This window comes from Danio rerio, chromosome 4, assembly GCF_052040795.2.
Source record: "Danio rerio strain M-AB ecotype USA chromosome 4, GRCz13ab, whole genome shotgun sequence".
Classification (NCBI taxonomy): Eukaryota; Metazoa; Chordata; class Actinopteri; order Cypriniformes; family Danionidae; genus Danio; species Danio rerio.
In genome coordinates, this window is record NC_141024.2 from 57332715 (window position 1) to 57354536 (window position 21822).

General features: G+C 38.9%; 1 protein-coding gene across 4 annotated transcripts in view; it reads left to right on the top strand.

Annotated features, from left to right (window-relative positions):
- Positions 1-21822, top strand: part of zgc:113135 — a 1020739-nt gene that overhangs the window by 781682 nt on the left and 217235 nt on the right. The gene's annotated exons all lie outside the window — the stretch shown is intronic.

A 21822-nucleotide genomic window follows, 5' to 3' on the forward strand; every position in this document is an offset into this window, starting at 1 on the left:
TTGGAGAAGTGAGCAGTTAGCTCCGCCCCCGCACATGCGGACGAAAAGCACAAGCAGATAGTGCCAACAAGCAAACGAGAGCTAGAGAGGTAGCGAGTTGACAAGCAACCGAGAACTAGAGATATAGTGCTAACAAACAACCGAGAACTAGAGAGATATTGAGTTAACAAGCAGTGAGAGCTGGAGACCTAACGAGCACACGAGAGCTAACGAGCAAGTGAGAGCTGGAGAGCTAACGAGCAGACGAGAGCTAGTGATCTAACAACCAGTTTATAGTACATCAATAGAAAACTGACTAAATAGACTTGATTCAACTTTATCCTTCACTAATTACTGTCTTTGGCCGTTTTTTTTTTTTTGTGTGTGTGTTTTTTGTCCTCCTCACTACTGCCGGTGTTGTTCTTGGTTGAGAACGGTCATCCTGAGATCGTCCTGGCTGAATATTCATATTCTGGTCTGGACTGGTGAGCCATCCCACTGATACGTGCCTGAACTGGGTAAAAGAGAGTGAAATCTGATAATCTGGTAGGACCAAACTAATTTGTTAAGAGAGTTGTTTTTTTTTTCCTCTCCTCGTGTTTTCTACAAGGATATTTTTCATGGAAACAATTTAAATATTTTTTCCTTGGACTGTTTATTTTTTTTCGTCCAAATTTTTGAAAGGAGAAATTTAACTGGACACTTTGGCTTCAAACAGAGACTTTATATTAAAAGTTCATCTTTACTTTTAACAAAGACTTTGTTTTTGCAATCTGAAATTACAATTTAGGGATTGTTTGGAACTTTGAAACTGGACTTTGCATTTATGTTTATAGCAGTTTGTTGTTGTTGAATTTACTATTCACATTCTCTGTTGTATTATACTGTTTTATATTGGTTTTATTTGTTTTCTTTCTTTTAAATCTCAAAAGTGCATTAAGCAAAACAATACAACATATTTTGCATCAGTTTGTTTTGTGAATTTATATGATTCATTTATTAATCTTAAAATTAGATTACACTATTATCACTATAAGTATTGTTCTTTTGCTCCAGTGAGTCGAATCCTACCTTTAAATTCTGGTCCAAAAAGAATTCTAATAGTTAGCGTTGGTCTCCATTATAAAAATACACTAGTCAACATATATAATAGGAGCCATACAAGGGCAGTGTTACACAGGGCTTTTGCTTCATTTGCACCTGGGACCTCTCGCACCCTAAGCGAGAATCATACCCCTAGACCAACAAGCCACTGCAAAACAGCAACTTTACAAGGCAACACTATATGCTGACAAACCGGAATTCTCAGAAAAAGGCCTCTGTGTAAGCCACAACGCCCTTTCAAAACAGCAGACAACTGTAAAGGCTTAACCGAAATTTGAACCTGGGATTTCTCACAGCATGAAAGAGAATCATACTCCTAGACCAGCCAACCACTATGCAAGAAATGTTTTATGTGGCGACACTGTCTGCTGACAAACTGGAATTCTTCAAAAGACGTTTTTATGAAAGCCATAATGCCCTGTAAAACACAGGACATCTGCAAGGGTTTGTCTGGGATTTGAACCCAGGACCTCTCGCACCCAAAGCAAGAATCATAGCCCTTGACCAACGAGCCACTAAAGTGTGAACATTTCACATGGCATCAGAAGCATCAGATGGTCAGAAATCCTTATCTAACAATCAAGTCAGAATATACCTTAAGAAGCTCAAGTGTTGAAGCAGGGCTTGTGCCTCATGTGGACCCGGGACTTCTCCTGCTCAAAAAAAGTCGCAGCCCTAGACCGACAAGTTGAGTCACTTGTTTGCTTATACTTTTTTTTTTTTTTTTTTTTTTTAAATCCAGTAGCTTCAGTGAGGTAAATTTATCTTATCTATTACACAGATTTAAGCTGCATGGCAAAAACACACATACCATTATGTAAGTAATTGGTGTAAGAGGATCGTAATAGCATGAAATAGCTATCTCAGCACATAGTATCCGAACCACTCACTAATTAGTGACAGGAATGTTTATGTCGCGACACTATCTGCTGACAAACTGGAATTCTTCAAAAGAAGATTGAAATAGGTCTCATTCATTTCATTTGCAAAGAAAGAAGGAAAACAGTTCCACCAAGATTTGAGCTCGGATCACTGCATTCTAAATCCAGAGTGCTAACCATTATACCATGACACAATACCTTCATTAAAGGATATCTTATGCTTGCAATCTGGCATTGAAACAGGCTCCTGGAAAAACCATGATGGCATCTCAAAACAACAAAGAACTGCAAGTGCTTGTCCCAGATTTGAACCCAGGACCTCTCGCATCCAAAGCGAGAATCATACCCCTATATCAACGAGCCACAAAAGCCTGAATATTTTAGATGGCATCGGAAGCAGCAGACGGTAATAAATCCTTATTTAACAATTGAGCCAGAACATACCTTCCAAAGCTCAAGCAGGGATTGTGCTTCATTTGGACCCGGGACTTCTGCAAGACTTATATGGGTATTTGATCCCAGGACCTCTTGCACCCAGACTTTACTTGGCAACACTATTTGCTGACAAACCAGCATTCTCAGAAAAAAGGCCTCTGTGTAAGCCACAACGCCCTTACAAAACAGCAGACAACTGTAAGGGCTCAACCAAAATTTAAACCTGGGATTTCTCACAGCATGAACGAGAATCATGCTCCTAGACCAGCAAGCTACTATGCAAGGAATGTTTTATGTGGTGACACTTTCTGCTGAAAAACTGGAATTCTTCAAAAGACGTTTTTATGAAAGCCAAAATGCCCTGTAAAACAACAGAGAATTGTAAAGGCTCATCAGGGACTTGAACCCGGGACTTCTCGCACCCGAAGCGAGAATCATTCCCCCAGACCAACGATCCAGCAAAGCTTCTACATTTTACATGGCATCAGAAGCAGCAGATGGTCATAAATCCTTATTTAACAGTTGAGTCAGAACATACCTTCAAAAGCTCAAGCATTGAAGCAGGGATTGTTCTTTATTTGGACCCAGGACTTCTGCAAGGGCTCATCCAGGATTTGAATCCAGGACCTCTCGCACCCTAAGCGAGATTCATATCCCTAGACCAACGAGCCATTGAATGCAACAATTTTACTGTGTAAGCCACAACACCCTTACAAAACAGCAGACAAGTGTAGGGGCTCAACCAAAATTTGAACTTGGGATTTCTCACGGCATGAACGAGAATCATGCTCCTAGACCAGCAAGCTACTATGCAAGGAATGTTTATGTCGCGACACTATCTGGTGACAAACTGAAATTCTTCAAAAGAAGATTGAAATAGGTCTCATTCATTTCATTGATTTGAAGCTGCAAGTTCCACCAAGATTTGAGCTTGGATCACTGGATTCAAAGTCCAGAGTGCAAACCATTACACCATGGAACCAAGACCTTCATTAGATGACATCTAATGCTTGCAAACTGGCATTGAAACAGGCCTCTGTGAACACTAAGATGTCCCTCTAAACAACAGGGAACTGCAAGGGCTTATCCGGGATTTGAACCCAGGACCTCACGCAACTAAAGCAAGAATCATACCCCTAGACCAGGGGTGTCCAAACGTTTTGGGCCGAGGGCCAGATGCAAAAAAAAAAAAAAAAAAAAAAAACTTTGTCCCGGGCCAAATTTTACATTCATCACACAGACACGCGTAAATATATGTATATATATATATATATATATATATATATATATATATATATATATATATATATATATATATATATATATATATATATGAGCAATATCACACGAGTAGCAGTGCTACGAGTGTGATATTGCGTTTATACAACACTTTGACGGCATAATTGTGTATAAACAAAATCACAGAGATTTTCAAAAACCCTTTTGTATGTGGAACTACTTTCTTCCACATTGGATTCAAATCATAAGCTGTCAGTTAAACAGCTGAGCAAGCAACTTTTAAACTTTAGATCTGTAGTGTCTGCTTTTTGCTGGCTGTATGTGGGCGGAGTAATATACAAAGGGTAAAGAGGCTGTAGGAGTTCTGATATTGCAGAATATTGCACGACTATCAGCCAATCAGATTTGAGAACCAGACAGAACTGTTGTATATATATATATATATATATATATATATATATATATTGTTACGTCCTTTTAGATGTTAAAAGGAGTATTGTCGGAGCGCGTTTCTTTCTCAGCACCTTTAAAACTTTTCAAATCGACCGAAACAGGATTTTTCTCAGTAAACAAAGGTGGCAAAAATGAATCAGATAATATTATTTCTTCTCCAATTCTGCGTTTTTGGGCACGAGTGACTACATTCGCTGAAAATACTTCTGGAAACGTGTTAGAAATGTCATCAGCAGGGATAAAACAATCAGGTTTATCAACCACTTCAGGCAAAGATGAAACTTTATCCCCGGCCAAGTCATTTCCGAGAATAAACGCAACACCTTTGACAGGAAAGGAAGGACGTACACCAACTTTGACAAAACCTGAAATCAAATCACACTGCAAGTGAATTCGATGCAAAGGCACCGTTAAAACACCCATCTCAATTCCCTGAACTAGAATGTTGGATCCACAGTAAGTCTGATCAGATAAAGGAAGTGCATCAGAAATTAAAAACGAGTGAAGTGCGCCAGTGTCCCTCAAGATTTTAATTTCTTTCTGCTCTTCAGTATTTCCATTCACAGAAATCAGCCCCTTCATTAAAAATGGCTTAAAGCCAGCGTCAATTTCATTTTCACTAGAGTCAAGTTCAGACAAAGTTTTCACAAAAGCTGCTGGTTTCATTTGCCCTTGCTGATTTTTTCGTTTAAGCACTAAACATTCGGAAATTAAATGTCCGATTTTGTGGCAGTAAAAACACTCTCTAATCTCTTTATTCGTTGGTGAACTACTTTTTGGACGTGCGGAATTTTGAGCCGTGAAGGAACTCAATGTCTTGTCAGGTCGGGGTACAGAAAACACGCTCTTGTGCGTTAACACATACTCATCCGCAAGAGTTGCGGCTTGTGACAAAGTCGTGACTTTCTGTTCATTAAGATATGTGACAATTCTCTCAGGCAGGCAATTTTTAAAATCCTCCAGAAGCATCAATTCTCGCAGCGCATTAAAATCTCTCACATTGTTAGCAGCCAACCATTTATCAAAAAGAACTCCCTTGTCACGGGCAAATTCTACGAATGTTTGCTGTGCATTTTTCTTTTGGTTTCTAAAACGTTGTCGATATGCTTCAGGCACTAACTCATATGCGCGGAGAACAGCGCTCTTAACTGAATCATATTTCAAACTCTCCTCCAAAGTTAAAGCAGAACAAACTTCCTGTGCCTTACCGACTAATCTACACTGTAGCAAAAGACACCAAACTTCTTTAGGCCAATGAAGTGCGGCAGCCACACGCTCAAACACAGCAAAATAGGAATCCACTTCGGATTCTCTGAAGTGAGGCACTAAAGCAATATGCTTACTAATATCAAAAGCACTAGACGAAACATCACTCAAAAAACTTGCCGAATTATCATTAGCAGCAGGACTTACAGGATTTAACTGTACAGATCGGCCAGAACCAACCTTCATCGAGTCTAACTCGAGCTGTCTAAGTTTTACCTGTGTCTCCGCGTCGATTTCCAATTTACGGATATCCAGGCGCAGCTTCATCTCGGCGTGGCGCGTCTCAGCTCGCTCTTGAGCTTCAATCTGCATGCGAGCCAGGCGGACCTTTAGCCTCGCATCACCCCCAGACTCAAGTGAAGTCGGGGAAAATGGATGGAAGGGCGGCAAGCCAGTCTTTGCCTCGGTCTCCACCTCGGCATACTCACCCGTCTCCTTCTCCGCATCCACTAAATTATCAGAACTGTGTTCTACAGCCTCTGCACCAGCCTTATCGCCATCCGCATCAGGTAAATTTAAAATTTTGTGTTTAATCAAGTGCTTTAAACCTCGTCTTTAATAAGGCGCTTTAAAGACTGCCTCACAACAGGAATGCGATAGTGTTCACCTATCTGCAATAAATCGTCTTTCCTACATCGCTCAAAAACTTCCAATATCGGATTAGCAACAAATGTTTCTAAATCAAAAGTACTCATTGTCTAAATTCTCACAAATAGCCTACTTACTTACAAAAGACCAAAATTGCAAAGAGAGAAAATGATACTATTTCACTGTCACAGTTTTTCTCCTTTTTTCTCTACACCATCCGAGTACACACACACACAAAACTATTATCCGGGACTAAATTAAGATTTTAAATAATTTAAATAGATCGCGGATGAGCCCCCAATTATATGTTACGTCCTTTTAGATGTTAATATTAAACTAGGAGTAGATGACAATAACATACATTAGTTTAATGTGTGTGACAAGCGGATGGAGAAAGAAATAAACTGAATCAAATAATCACTGCAATTATTTATTGCCCATATATCCCATGAAAACCAGTGAAAATATATTATACAGTGAAAGGAAAATATTTACAATGATTAAATAATGAATTACCTGGGGGGAGAGGAAGTAGTTGAATGTGCTTAAATCAAAGAAATAAATATAACAAAACTCAGTAACTGTTTTCACCAAACTAAACTAAATATGAAAAGAAAAGCATGAAAAGAAACATCTTCAACGTACCAAACGTCTTAACTAAACTGCTCTAACTAAAAACAAAACATACAGAAAACAGCACATTCTCCTGAACCTAATGAACTAATACAAAATATCAATCTGAGTGTTGTATATGTATATCGCGCGACTTACTCACTCCTACACCTCTCCGAGGCATCACTCAAACATGTCAGTTAACTGGACAATTTCACAAACATTGTTAAATCGCAAACTTTAGACAAGAGCATTAAACAAGCAAAACACATTCTCTCAGACTAGCCTTCGCAAGAGAGACTGTCCTCACAGAGACCCACAGAAAGAATAAGAGCGAGAAGTGGCGAGAAGGAAAGAGACAGAGAGAGAGAGATCGCCATTGCAGTTTGGGCTCGGCTTTTAAACGCTACGCCAACCAGCGATTGGTGGCGCAAACCCAGCGTCAGCGGCCAACGTCATCAGCACGAAATGCGGATCCTCCAATGCCGTTCGTACCTGTAACACATGCATGAAACGACACACCCACATACAAACGAACGCACACACTTATCCAAAATACGTTCTGCAAGGGAACGTTACAGCAACCATTCAGTGTTTACATTTAAAATGTATTTAATTTGGAAGAATAGGGGAATTTCTTCTGCATGGACATAGTCAACTATGAATACATCTTTTAATGCATACCTCACACTATCAACAGTCACATTTGAAACGCGCTGAATGTTGAAATGTTCCATAGAGTGTATGTTTGTGAGAATTGTCTGTAGGTCTAATGGGAGTGATGATAACGGAGTCTCTATACTCCTACCTACTACCTACACTGTTAACCCTTACTGTAGATTATGCAGTAAATAACTGTAAAATAGCCAGTGTTTTGCTGTAATAAAAGGAAACAGTATTTGTAAAAAGGAAAGCAGGATTTGTATGAAATTTTGTAGTGCAAAGAATAAATTACAGTAATTTACATTATGTACTCATTACAGATAGTTACTGTGATAATAAATGGTAAATTACTGCTCAACCATTATTACCCCATGTACTCTGATGCTTTATGTTGATATATATATTGATATATATATATATATATATATATATATATATATATATATATATATATATATATATATATATATATATATATATATATATATATATTTACTGTTCAGTTTCGGTATGTGAATGGTCAGTATTGAGGAGAAAGTGAGACAATGCATTGATGATAAGCTAAATTTCTCTGCAGCCATCTCTGTGTTTTCTTTGGTTCCTTTAATGTTTTTAACATTGAGTATCAGGAGTCAACCAATGTCAATGTCACAGAGCTAATTAAAAAGTAAAGATATCGACGAGATGCATTTAAAGGCAAAAATATTCACACAAAGCAACCAAACTATCACAATCATTTTTATAACTTTGTTTACTTTTCTATAATTAATCTAATTTGCCTAGTTTAGCCTATAGTTAAGCTTTTAAATTGCACTTTAAGCTGAGTATTAGTATTTTGCTAAATAACTAGTAAAAATGTGTTATTTAAAAAATATCTTAAACAGCATGTACATACATTTTTGCAGAGACTCAATGAATTTGTTTGAAAACTTCAAATGAAGTAGGTAAAAGTGGCATTAACAGTATAGTATAAAGGCTTTCCTAAATAAATGTATTAATCAGGTTATTTGTTTTTTTTTTAATTATTATTATTACTACAGGTTTGGAACAACATGAGGATCAGATTATTTATTTATTTTTTTGCTTTGGATGAAGTTTTTATATATTTTTTGTTTTTATTCAATGATATGTGCATGATTGTGATAAATGTAGGCAATTCCTAAATGTCAAACTCCTGAAGGGCCGCAGCCCAGCAGAATTTAGTTCCAGCCCTGCTTCAACACACTACCTTTAGATTTAGTTTGATCAGGTGTGTTTAATTAGTATAACTGCACTGTTACTCTGTTGTATGTGCAGTAAATAACTGTAAAATAGCAAGTGTTTTGCTGTAATAAAAGGAAACATTTATTATTTATTAACACATATTATTTTACTATAAAAGGAGTAGACTTTGTATGAAATTGTGTAGTGCAAAGAATAAATTCCAGTAATTTACTTTATGTACTCATTACAGATAGTAACTGACAATAAATAGCAAATTACTGTTCAACCATTACTGTCCCATCTTCTCTGATTTTTTATGTTGCTATTTATAGAGATGTGCATTTTAAAGGCAGAAAATAATGATTTAGGCATCACCACACACTCCCACAGATTGTCTGTCTTATTCTAAACACAAAGGTGTTAGAAAGAGTTTTCAGAAAATGCCGGCCCTTTAAGGGAGCCAGGTGTTTGATTTGTTTACTGCTGAGTGTGCTCTATTCTCTGTCCATCAATTCAGATGTAGAGTCTGATATGTTTTAGGCTTTAAATAAGAATCTACAATGAGTAAGTAAAATGTGTTCAAATGTTTTTGAGGGTTTCTAAAATAAGGCTGTGTTTTAACTTATATTGCTGTTATCTTGAACTGTGTACTTGAAAGCTACATTATTAGCTAGTTAGCCTCTCCTTATATAACTTTTAACATTACTTTTGTTTAAGTATATGTATTTATTGGATATTGCATACGGCCATATTGTACAGATGCTAACAGTTGTATGTATCTTTCTGGCAACTAAGCCAAATTTAAATTCCATCATCTCAGTAAGGTAACATGTGCACATCATCACAGGGAATCACAAAAACATGATACACATAGCCATCTACACACAAAAGGTCCACTGTCCGGTCCCAGGTTGTGAGTTTGTTGCTAAGTATTTTTCAGAGCAGTGTTTATGAATTTATATTAGAAACAATAAAAAAGTTTGTTGTCATGAGATAATTATAACAATAAAGGATTGGATCTTTTGGTTTTTCGGTGTTGCCAACTTTATTTTTATTTTTTATAATTATTTTAAACTTTTTATTGAGATTTGACACAGTTTTTAATTATTTAAAACTTTAAAATAATTATTTTGTGTTTTTTGCTGTTCATTTGCTGATCTACCTTCATGCAGATTTCAGTTTTTATCCATATCAAACACACCTAAATCAATTAATTAGGACCTGAACACCACGTAATAATTACAGGCAGGTGTGTTTGATATGGGTAGCAACTGAAATCTGCAGGAAGATAGATATACAGGAACAGGATTGAGCACCCCTGCTATATACCATGGGGGTCAAACTCCAAGTTCCTGGAGAACTGCAGCAGCAGAGTTTAGCTCCCACCCTGCTTCAACATTACCTGTAGATTTCTAACAAGCCTTAATTAGTTTGATCAGGTGTGTTTAATTAGAGTTACAGCTTAAAGTCCCGGTCACACTGAACTTTACTCCCTACAGACTTCCATTCATACGCATGTGAGTACTGCTGACCTGGAATGATAGCTCATGTGCCATTTCATAATTCGCAGCATTGAAAAGTTCAAGCTTGGAGAACGCTGACATGCAAAATCACATCATGTGATTGCTTGATACCAATCAAAGATCAAAACATGACCTCTCTGGCTTGCTTTTTCAATCTCTAATTATTTTGTTTAATTCCACTACTCGCTTTGTTTAATTCCACTTCGCAGTGCAGTATGACAGAATTTTGCATGCTTAAAGGTTAATGTGACCGCAGCCTTACTGTGCAGACCTGTTATATGCAAGACAATATTTATATCTGCTGATTTCTTAATTTTGTTATACTTTTTCTGTTATTTATTTGTTTGGTGCCAAAACAATAAAATAAATTTGTCTGAAAAATGTTATGCCTTCTATTTTTAAATAACAGCTAAGAATACTAATTAATTTTAGTAACACTACAATAACTATATATGACATACTATTAATGTGTGTGCAGTATAATGCTGTGATTTGTAACACTACAATACAGTAATTAACTGTACACAGTTTCCAGTTAGTTACCACTGCTGCTCTATTACAGTAATTGACTGGCAACACTTGTGACGGTGGTTGTTTGTAATAAATAAATCTTATATACAGTTTATAATAAGAAAAAAAAAATAATTCAAATCTCAAAAACTGAACTCTGCGGGATTCGAACACGGGACCTCCTGCACCGCAGCCGAACGCTCAACCGCTGGTCCACGTGGGTACTGCACTAGCTGACTTTCACACGTCCCTTAATCCCACTGCCAGCGGACCTCAAACAAAAAAAAAAATAAATAGTTACCAGAATTAATAAATCTTTGGGCGCCAGACAAGATTAACTTGCCAAAAATTAAATTAAAACCCTGGATAGCCGCGGCAAACACTCAACCACCATACACACAAAGAGAAGAAAATAAAGATAACCCAACACACACTTTAAATTAAATTAACTGGTATATTTTTAACAAGCAGTACAACAAAAAGGTTTTCTAAATCAAAATATATACTTTTAATCACTGTTCAGTCATAGATCATAGTCAAAATTAGCACTTCTTAGGTAACAAAAGGAAACATCAAACAAACAATTCAAACACTTCAATAATAATGTTTAGATAACCCAAAAGAAAACAAACAAACAAACAAACAAACAATAATAATGTGTGGCTGATCGACTGGAAACAAGAGAGGGAAAAAATGTAAAGAAAGCCTATGTGATAATGTTGTAATGTGTGTGTGGAATGTGTGGGTGTATGAATGGATGCAAATGGACAAAAGTTACTGACCCAGGGACACCGAAGCCGTTCTGCACAGGTCCACTTTTTCCATCGAGAATTTCAGACCCCTCGCACACAATACTTAGAGATCGCCTGGTCACCACGTCCACGAATTGCTTCCACCCCTCAGTTTTTTCCTCACACAGTCATTGAAACCAACAAGCTCTCCACCTTACACCGTTCTTCTCCTCCTTCTCCAATTCTTGCCACCAAATACCCGACACCAAAACAACAAGAAGCCCCTTCTCTGGCCTTTTCTCCCTCTTTTATAATCTCCGATTGTTTACCTGCCCTTCCGCTTCCTTCCGACCCCCGGAAGTATTGTCTGGAAGCGATAGGAAGGACCGGTCGGAGCAGCGCCCCCTAGTGGCACTTGAGAAAAATAAACATTAAAGCATCCATCTCGCCACACTCTCCCCCCCTTCGTGAGAACAACCCATGTTGTTCAATGCTCACGAGGATTTACCTTTTTAAAATCTTTTTTGATCCTGCTGTGGGAGGATCTTTGTGCAATTTTTCTCCCTTGCTTCCAGCTCCTCTGCCGTGGGGAAACATGGTTTGAGATTACACACATGAACATTTCTCACATCCTCACCAGTGTCTTCAAGAGATACCTGGTAGTTCACAGGACCTAGTTGCTGGATAATGCGGTATGGTCCTTTCCACTTTGGAGCTAGTTTAGCACTGAAGTGATGTTGTGCACTAGAGATGGGAAAATTACGGACCCATACACGCTCTCTTTCTCTGAAGAACACATCTCTCCTGTTCTTGTCATAGCTCCTTAACTGCCGTTTTTGAGCCTTTGTGTAATTTTCTTTGGCTTGCCTTTGTAACTGTGTTATTTTGTGTACCATGTCGTATGCAGGCTTGGTTGGTGAGAGATCACGTCTGTGCAGCAGTTTATCCATGGGACTGTGGATTTTCCGACCTAGGTGAAGTTCGGCAGGCGTCATCCCAATGGATTCCTGTATTGCAGAATTTAAAGCAAAACGTAACTCTGGTAAGTATGTATCCCAGGTCTTGTGGTTGTCCTCCACAAACCCTGCAATCATAGACTTCAGAGTGCGATTCACTCTTTCTGTCATGTTGGTCTGTGGGTGATAAGCAGTGGTAAGTTTTGGAGTGATGTTCCATTTTCCACACAGCTCTGTGAATAAAGAAGAAACAAACTGCGCTCCTCTGTCTGACAATATGAAGTCAGGGACTCCCCACCGAGTCAACATTTCTTGTCTTAGTATGGTGGCAATGGTCTGTGCTGTGGCATGCCGCATGGGAAACAGTTCAACCCATTTGGAGAAATAGTCGACAAATACGAGTAAGTACTCATTTTGTTTTCCAGACTTCGGCATTGGACCCATTATATCCACTCCCCACATCTCATTTGGTCGTGATGTTGTAACTTGTTGTAACTTGCCAGCAGGTTTCCGGTTGTCCCATTTGGTGACTTGACATTTGGCACAATTTTTGACATATTTTTTTGTGTCTGTCCACATTCCTGGCCAATAAGCAACATCTTGTATTCGCTTGTACGTCTTGTAAATTCCCAAGTGTCCGCTTAAGGGAGTATCATGGTACCATTCCAGTACTGTTGGTCTAAGAGTAGATGGAATGACTACTTTGTAGTGAACAGTTTCATCTGCTAGGTGGGTGATGTGATACAGCTTGTCTTCCAACACAGTGTACTGGGCTTGTTCCTGTTGCTCATTTTTGGCCAGAGCTTGAAAGATCTTCATAATGTCTGTGTCTTGATGTTGTTCCTCCCAGATGGTTTGTGGGGTGACAGGGAATTCAGGCAGATCCTTTTCCGTGGTGTACAAGTTACAGCCTGGCATGGAATACATACGGGACAACGCATCAGGAGCAACATTCAGCCGTCCTTTTCTGTACTCGATCACAAAATCATAGCGTTGCAAGCGCAAGGCCCATCTCATGAGTCGACTGGCTGGTTTGGTGGAATTCATGACCCATTGCAGAGCGGAATGGTCTGTAACCACTGTAAACATTCTAGGTTCCAGGTAGTGTTGCCACTTGTCTAAAGCCCACACCACAGCCAGACACTCTTTCTCCGTGGTGGAGTAATTCACTTCTGCCTTAGTCAAGGTTCTACTGGCATAAGCAATTACTTCTTCGCCACCCTGCTCTTTACGCTGGGTCAAAACAGCCCCTAGTCCTGAGTCACTGGCATCAGTATACACAGTAAAAGGTATGTTAAGATCTGGATGGCCCAGGATGGGAGGTGTGGTAAGACAGAACTTTAGATTCTCAAATGCTTGCTGGCATAGTGAATCCCACTTGAATTGTCGTCCTTTCTTTTTCAGATTATTCAGTGGTTCAGCAATGCGTGAAAAATTTGGTACAAAACGGTGATACCATCCTGCCAGTCCTAAGAATCGCTGAACATCCTTAAGGTTTTGTGGGACTGGGTAAGCGTGAATGACCTCTACCTTCTTGGGGTCAGCTGCAACTCCTTGGTGACTCACTACGTGTCCTAGAAAGGTAATTTCAGGTAGGCAAAAGGAACATTTTTTTAGGTTTAGGGTTAGACCTGCTTTTTCCAGTCTCTCCAAGATGGTCTGGATGTCGTGAAGATGTTGGGTCAAGGTGGGTGAGTAAATGACAATGTCGTCAATATAGACGTAGCAAATTTTCCCAAGTAAATCTCTCAGGACGATTTCCATCAAACGTTGGAAGGTAGCAGGAGCATTTTTCAGTCCAAAGGGCATAACATTAAAATGATATAACCCTCTAGAGGTGATGAATGCAGTCATCAACTTGCTTTTGTCATCCATTGGTACCTGCCAAAATCCACAGTTGAGGTCCAAGGATGAGAATGTGGATGCTCCAGAAAGAGACTCTAAAATCTCTGTGATGTTAGGTATTGGATAAGCATCACTTTCTGTCATCGCATTTAATTTTCTGTAGTCCACACAGAACCTAAGACTGTTGTCTTTCTTAGGAACAAGAACTACTGGAGATGCCCATGGAGAACAAGACTGTTCGATGACACCAGCCTTTAGCATCTCTTCAATCTGTTCCTCTACTATGGCTTGTTTTCCAGGTGTCAACCGATAAGGACGTTGCTTAACGGGTACTGGGTGAGTGGTGTAAATGCAATGTTGAAGAACAGTGGTTCTTCCAAGCTGAAGAGTACAGACTTTTGGGTTTGACTGGAGAAGATGAAGTAACTGTGGCTTACTTTCTAGTGGTAAGTGGGCTTCGGCAACAGCCATCTCAATCAGAGCTTGATCATCACTACTGGGTGCAAGTTGGGATACTACTGGAAACGGTAATGGTGGAGGAATAGAGCTGAGCAGAGATAGTGTCTTACTTGAATGTTGGGTTTGTGCATTTTTGTTCAAATGTTGGGATCTTCCCACAGGAACACTAGCATGTCCAGGTTGAAAAGGGTACTCTTCATTAGGGTTGGACTTAAAAGAGTATGTCTGGTCAACTACATTAATCTGTAGACCACTTGAATAAATGAAATCTAAACCCAAGACTACAGAGTAAGCCAAGGCTTTTGGAGTGAGAATGGCAGCTTGAGTAGGAAAAACTTTGTCATGCAATATGATTTCAAAATTCGTCCATCCTAAAGGAACTTCGGCTTCTCCATTGGCCAGATAGAGTGGGCCAAGTGTCCAGGGATGGAGGCTGGCTTGGGGATCGATCTCCTTCCACAAACTCTCATGGAGTAAAGTGTAACTGGCACCCGTATCCAATATGGCTTTTCCTCTCCAAGCCCCAATGTAAATTGGAACTATCAGCTGTTGTGGTATGACCACAGATTTAGTAACAGTCGACTTGGGTAATGGCTTTGAAGGAAGTGTAATAGACATGGCATTGTTAGATGGATTACCTCCGTGCTTTTGGGTCTGAAAATGACGTTTATTTCCTGTAGGAGGAGGGTGACTAGATGATTGAGTGGTTTGCACCGAGGAGGAATAGTGAGGACAACTACCTGGTGGATGCAGACCTTTGCATCTCCAACACAAAACTGGAGGTTTCTCAACTCGGTTGGGGGCAATTCTTTGTGGTGAGGGTTGAGTCACATGTTCTACATAATGTAACTGCTGAACATAATCCTTCTCAAGCTGAAGGCCCAGTTTAACCAACTCATCCACTGTATGGACACGGCTTCGAAGTTGGCTGGCTAGGTGAGGTTTTATGTTTTTTAGAATCATTTTTACTAATTCACTCTCAGTTAGTGTGGGCTTCCATCGTTTACACATTGCTCTGTATGTAAAAGCAAAGTCTCTAATTGACTCTTTCTCTGCTTGTGTTCTAGTTCTAACCCTCTCTGCCAGCTCATCCTCATAGTCTTCTGAAAGGAAAGCTGAGAGAAAAGCAGTTTCAAACTCACTCCATGTGGAAATAGCAGAGCGAGCCACTTCCCACCAATCCCGGGCTGTACCGTACAGGACAGTGCGGAAGGTAGCTAGGATGTCTGGATCATCTAGAGGGTGTAAGGCCAGGAAATCTTTGCAGCGTGTTACATATAGCAGTGGATCAGCATCATCCGAAGGTCTTCCAAACGTTGGAAAAGTTAACTTTAAATGATCACTTTTTATAACAGGTGTTTGAAAAGGCATTGGAGCAGTCACTGAAGATGAAGACTGTGTTGAAACGGATACAGGTGCACTGCTTGGAGGATCAGACACTTGCTTTATAGGTAGGATCACATCACTTACTTCTTTTTGAAGATAGTCAAGTTGGTTTTTTATGGCATTAATTTCAGTGCTGCAGTGATTTAGATCACTGGAAAGGCGTTCAAAATTCTTGTCAGAGTGTTCCTTGGTAGCTTGAATATCCTTCTGCAATTCCAGCTGAGCTTGTTCCACCATGAAACGAATCTCTGAAATTAAGGTACTTTCACTCCTTTGGATTTCTTGTGTCACCATCACCTTCACAGCTTTAGTGAGTTGATCCGCTGTTTCTGTGTCATCTTTTCGTTGTGCAGTTAAGGTGTTCAGGAGTTGCTGATGAGTGGATTCCATTTTTGCAAGCTTTGTTTCATGCAGGAAAAAAGATTTAGACGATTTTTCGGTGAGTTCCTTCACAGCTTTATCTTGCCGTTTCAGACAGTCAAATACACGATCCCAGTTTCCTTGTACATGAGCAGTAAGTTGATGAATTTCTCTTCCAGGTGTAGGGAGGTATCCAGGAAGAGCATGCTGGGTTGCTGTGGAGGGCGGTGATTCTACCATAGATGCACTTGTGCACAGTTGCATTGGGTCAGGTTGAACTGTAGAAGTAACACCTGGAGTGGTGGTGTGGAAATGCACATGAGTCCTTCCATAAGGGTCTAACTGAGTGGGTGTGGAGTGGTATGTGGGAATGTTGGAAGGTGATGAGAACTGTCTTTGCTGCACTGGTGGCCAAACTGGAGTGGCTATATCTGGTGGATCAATATCCACGGAAGTTGAAGGGGAAGGATTGACGTTGGCCATGTTTATAGTGTGTATGAGTGTAATCTAAGGGTTTTGAAAAAATAAAAATCAAAAAAGAAAATGTTGACTTTTTAGGCAATGTGGTCACAAAAATATATATAGAGAGAGAGAGGTCAAAAGTACCACAAGTACCAAATTCACAAGGTATACAAAATCAGTACAATTCCTGTACAATGACACAAATGTTCTATAACAACTTTTTTTTTTTTTTTTTTTTTTTTAACAAAAAATTTTTTTTTTTTCCAAAGTCTTTGTCAGTAAAGCAAAACAGTTCAAAAAGTCAAAAGGTTGTTGTCAACTGAAATCAGTCAAACAATTCAAATGAGTTTCAAAGTTCAAAATTTCCCAAAATAAAGTAAGGTTTCAATGGTGTTCAATGTCTTTTAAAGTGTTCAGTTTGTTTTTTTTTTTTTTTTTTTTTTTTTTTTTTAAGTGTTCAGGACCCCACGTTGGGCGCCACTTATGTGACGGTGGTTGTTTGTAATAAATAAATCTTATATACAGTTTATAATAAGAAAAAAAAAATAATTCAAATCTCAAAAACTGAACTCTGCGGGATTCGAACACGGGACCTCCTGCACCGCAGCCGAACGCTCAACCGCTGGTCCACGTGGGTACTGCACTAGCTGACTTTCACACGTCCCTTAATCCCACTGCCAGCGGACCTCAAACAAAAAAAAAAATAAATAGTTACCAGAATTAATAAATCTTTGGGCGCCAGACAAGATTAACTTGCCAAAAATTAAATTAAAACCCTGGATAGCCGCGGCAAACACTCAACCACCATACACACAAAGAGAAGAAAATAAAGATAACCCAACACACACTTTAAATTAAATTAACTGGTATATTTTTAACAAGCAGTACAACAAAAAGGTTTTCTAAATCAAAATATATACTTTTAATCACTGTTCAGTCATAGATCATAGTCAAAATTAGCACTTCTTAGGTAACAAAAGGAAACATCAAACAAACAATTCAAACACTTCAATAATAATGTTTAGATAACCCAAAAGAAAACAAACAAACAAACAAACAAACAATAATAATGTGTGGCTGATCGACTGGAAACAAGAGAGGGAAAAAATGTAAAGAAAGCCTATGTGATAATGTTGTAATGTGTGTGTGGAATGTGTGGGTGTATGAATGGATGCAAATGGACAAAAGTTACTGACCCAGGGACACCGAAGCCGTTCTGCACAGGTCCACTTTTTCCATCGAGAATTTCAGACCCCTCGCACACAATACTTAGAGATCGCCTGGTCACCACGTCCACGAATTGCTTCCACCCCTCAGTTTTTTCCTCACACAGTCATTGAAACCAACAAGCTCTCCACCTTACACCGTTCTTCTCCTCCTTCTCCAATTCTTGCCACCAAATACCCGACACCAAAACAACAAGAAGCCCCTTCTCTGGCCTTTTCTCCCTCTTTTATAATCTCCGATTGTTTACCTGCCCTTCCGCTTCCTTCCGACCCCCGGAAGTATTGTCTGGAAGCGATAGGAAGGACCGGTCGGAGCAGCGCCCCCTAGTGGCACTTGAGAAAAATAAACATTAAAGCATCCATCTCGCCACACACTGTTGCCAGCTACTCACTGTAATGGTTCAGTTACAGTAAATTACTGGCAACACTGTTGCCAGCCACTCACTGTAATAGTTCAGTTACAGTAATTAACTGGCAACACTGTTGCCAGTTACTTACTGTAACCAAACTTTTACAGTGAGTGGCTGGCAACAGTGTTGCCAGTATTCTACTGTAAAAAAACCCAGTAAGGTCTAACAGTGCACTCAAACTCATCAAGAATACAAGGTGTGGAAAATTCCCAGCATTGTTTCATTTGGTGCCTCTCACTTAAGGTTTTGGCAATGTTAATAAAGTTTCTACAGCTGCTAGCAACATTCTTAAAATACTGGTGTTTAGCCTCAAAACGCATGCACCAAAGCAAGCGCAAAGGTTCAAATATAGATGTTAGTCTTGAGTAATGTATCAAAAAATGACACTTGGGTGTCACAACATCCCCAAAAACATCCCTTAGCTGTGTCAAAAACTCAAACACCAGTGTATCTAACATTGCCAGGTTTTCCCTTTTCACTCTTGGGGCAATTACAATGTCAACAATGTCACAACACAACAGAAAAACATTCCACTGTTTACTGTTGGGAGGAATACGGTGTGCCATTAAAAATGGCAAAATCCTAAACAAAAACCATTTTGTGAGGCAGACCCAGCAATTCCAGATTTGTGTAAGCTTCGCTCTGACAAATGCACTGTTTTTTTTTTTTTTTTTTTTTTGTCATTTTGACCAATAGAGAGTTGCTCAAGTTAATCATTTAACTCCTTAATAGTGATATGTTTTTCTTTGTGAGCCCAGCTCAGAACAAGTTTTATTATTAGAGGAATAACTCCCTCCAACAAATCATGCATTATATCAGGTGGAAATGTCTGTCACGTCAAAATAGTTCAATTCACTAAATGGTGATGAATAGTTTACACCATATGTTCTTCGATCATTTGCGTTTTCAATGCATGTTAGATGGTAGAGATGTTCCTCTGGAGTTCTTAAAACAAAATCACTTTCAGTAAATTTATCTTTTACGTCTGTGTGGGTTGCCATGCAATAGCGGCAAACTCTAGCAGAGTTAAATGACATCGTAAAACCAGCTAACATATGTGCTGAAAGATTGTCTGCCGAAAATGTTGCTAGTGCAGCATGAACAGTCTGCTCAATCCCACCTACAGTTATCATGAACCCTTCACGTTCAAGTTTTTTCAGGTCATCCAACATTGGTTTTAAAATGGTTGCTAATCCACAGTTTTTTACAAAGGTTTGTCATACTAATAAAGCAAGGTGAATGTGCTTCAGTTTTGAGGAGTGTTTAAGGTTGCCTTCAGTATAGTAAAAAGCACAAAGCTTGTGCTTGCTTTTTTTTAACCTAGCGGGTTGACAACGTCAAATTCTAAAGCATGTGGGTTGACTTTAAAGTAGGAATGTTCCTTGAAACATGTACCATTTGTGTAGTCATTTAGGTAATCTGGATCTTTGTGTAAATAGTTATTTGTCTGAATTTCATCAAATATGTCGTCACGTGAGCAGTAGTTAGTTAAAACCTCAGTAATAGGTACATATGAATAGGTGCCTACTTTGTGTCCACTCGGTGACCTCAAAATGTGATGTACTGGTTCAATCAGCCTAAGCTTAGATTTACAGTGCTCTTTTAACATGTGTGGAGAGCTAACAATTTTTGAAGCTTCTTCAAAGAAGTCCCTTGACTGTACCATTTGTCTGGTTTCAGGACATTCTGAAATGTTGAACCCATTTTTTTTGAAGAGATGGTAAGAAATAAAAGAGTCGTAATTTTCTTTAAAATAACAAAATAAAAAATTCATGTCATTAACTATTTCGTGCTGGACAGTCTGAGGAATGTGATTTTTTTCTCTACATTTAAGAATTAAACTGAAGAGATTTTCTTTAAAGTTAGCCAAAAGCTCATTCCTACTAGGTGGAGGCATTTCATCTGCCAAAGGCTGTAGCTCGTTGGTATTTTCCAGATCATTGTGACAGTCAATGTTTTCAAAATCATGGTCCATGTTTTCAGTAGCATCCAGGTCATCACGAGGCAGAACAAGCTTCCTGTGTTTTCGATAGACATGACGCCTAAAAGACTCATATAGTGTAAAAGATGACTTGCAATCATTCAGTCCACAAGTGATGTTGAAATTTGGTTCATGGTTGTGAACCAGGCCAACATGTTGAATTAGTTTCATTAAGGTGAAGGTTTTCCTTCCACACCTTGTGCATCGATATGGCTGTGGCATTTTTAGCACAGGATATTAATTATTTGGGTGACCGTTATTGGAAGGGGCTTGCCACCCTCCTCAGTAATCTTGGCTATGGCATGCTGCAGGAAGGTCAGTGTATTCTTCATATATGGTGGATAAGCCAAGTTGAATACATAATAAGCACTGAAGGCTGCAATGATTCCTTCTTCAGCTCCCATTGCCCTGCACACCTCCACACCATCCACTTTGACAAAAAATTGTGCCCTCTTGGAGAAAGCCATTTTCCAGTCAGTTTCTGCCAATTGTATGGTTGGGTATGGAGTCTCAGCATCACACTGTAAAAAGTAAAAAAAAAAAAAAAAGTTAACCATCTATAAGAAACATGTATCAAGACTATTAGAAAGCGAGAGTTCAGCTAAGTTCCATACCTCTCCCAGTGTGATCAAATTCTCAACTTTTTCTTTGAAGACATGGGACAGCAGAATCAATCCTGCACGAAAGTCAGAATCTTTTGCAAAAAAAAGTATAAAAGTAGCCATATACATATACTCATACACACACACAGATATACAGTTGAAGTCAGAGTTATTAGCCTCCCTGTTTATTCCCCCCACCCCCAATTTTTTTTATAAATAACTGATACAAGACTGTATATATATTTATATATAAGTATATATACATTAATGCGTTAGTCAATGTCCAAACAATCAGCAACCTCAATGTGAACTGCTTTAATTGTTAAGCAAGTGAACAACACTCCAAACCTTTTTACTATACTCCGGCCCGTTTCACTTCATATATATATATAGTCTTGTTCGTAACAGTTGCAGGGCTGATAGTGGAAAAAATTCCTGAGCCTGAACTTTTTTTCCTTGCCCCTGAGGTGAGTAGGGGTGGGGGTACTATGTATGCAACGCACTTTTAACTCATAACTTGTGGGCCCCTGGGCCCAAATATATTAACAGCCCATGTGTAACCCTGATCTTCATTATTGTCAAGTGGCTCTTTTTAGATATTTTCCTATTTGCATTATGCCCCCAGTATTATTCAAGAAAACCTAGCATTTTCTTCTCAATATGTTCAGTGCCTAGATTGACATTATTAGCCCATCTTAGAACAATCACTGGAAGTAAATGCTACAGATGCTACAGCCATACCAAGACAGGTCAGTAAGTGGCAATAATAGTACTCCAAAGTACACAGGAATTGATTAACTAAAGCACATGAAAAGGACACACATTCATTTTTCTTTATCAAATTTAATTGCAAAATATGCACCATTCAACTGAAAAACCATAATAAATAAATATACTGTAAAAGACAGTATGGGATTAACAAAAAAACATTTCTCCTTCCCTTTATTT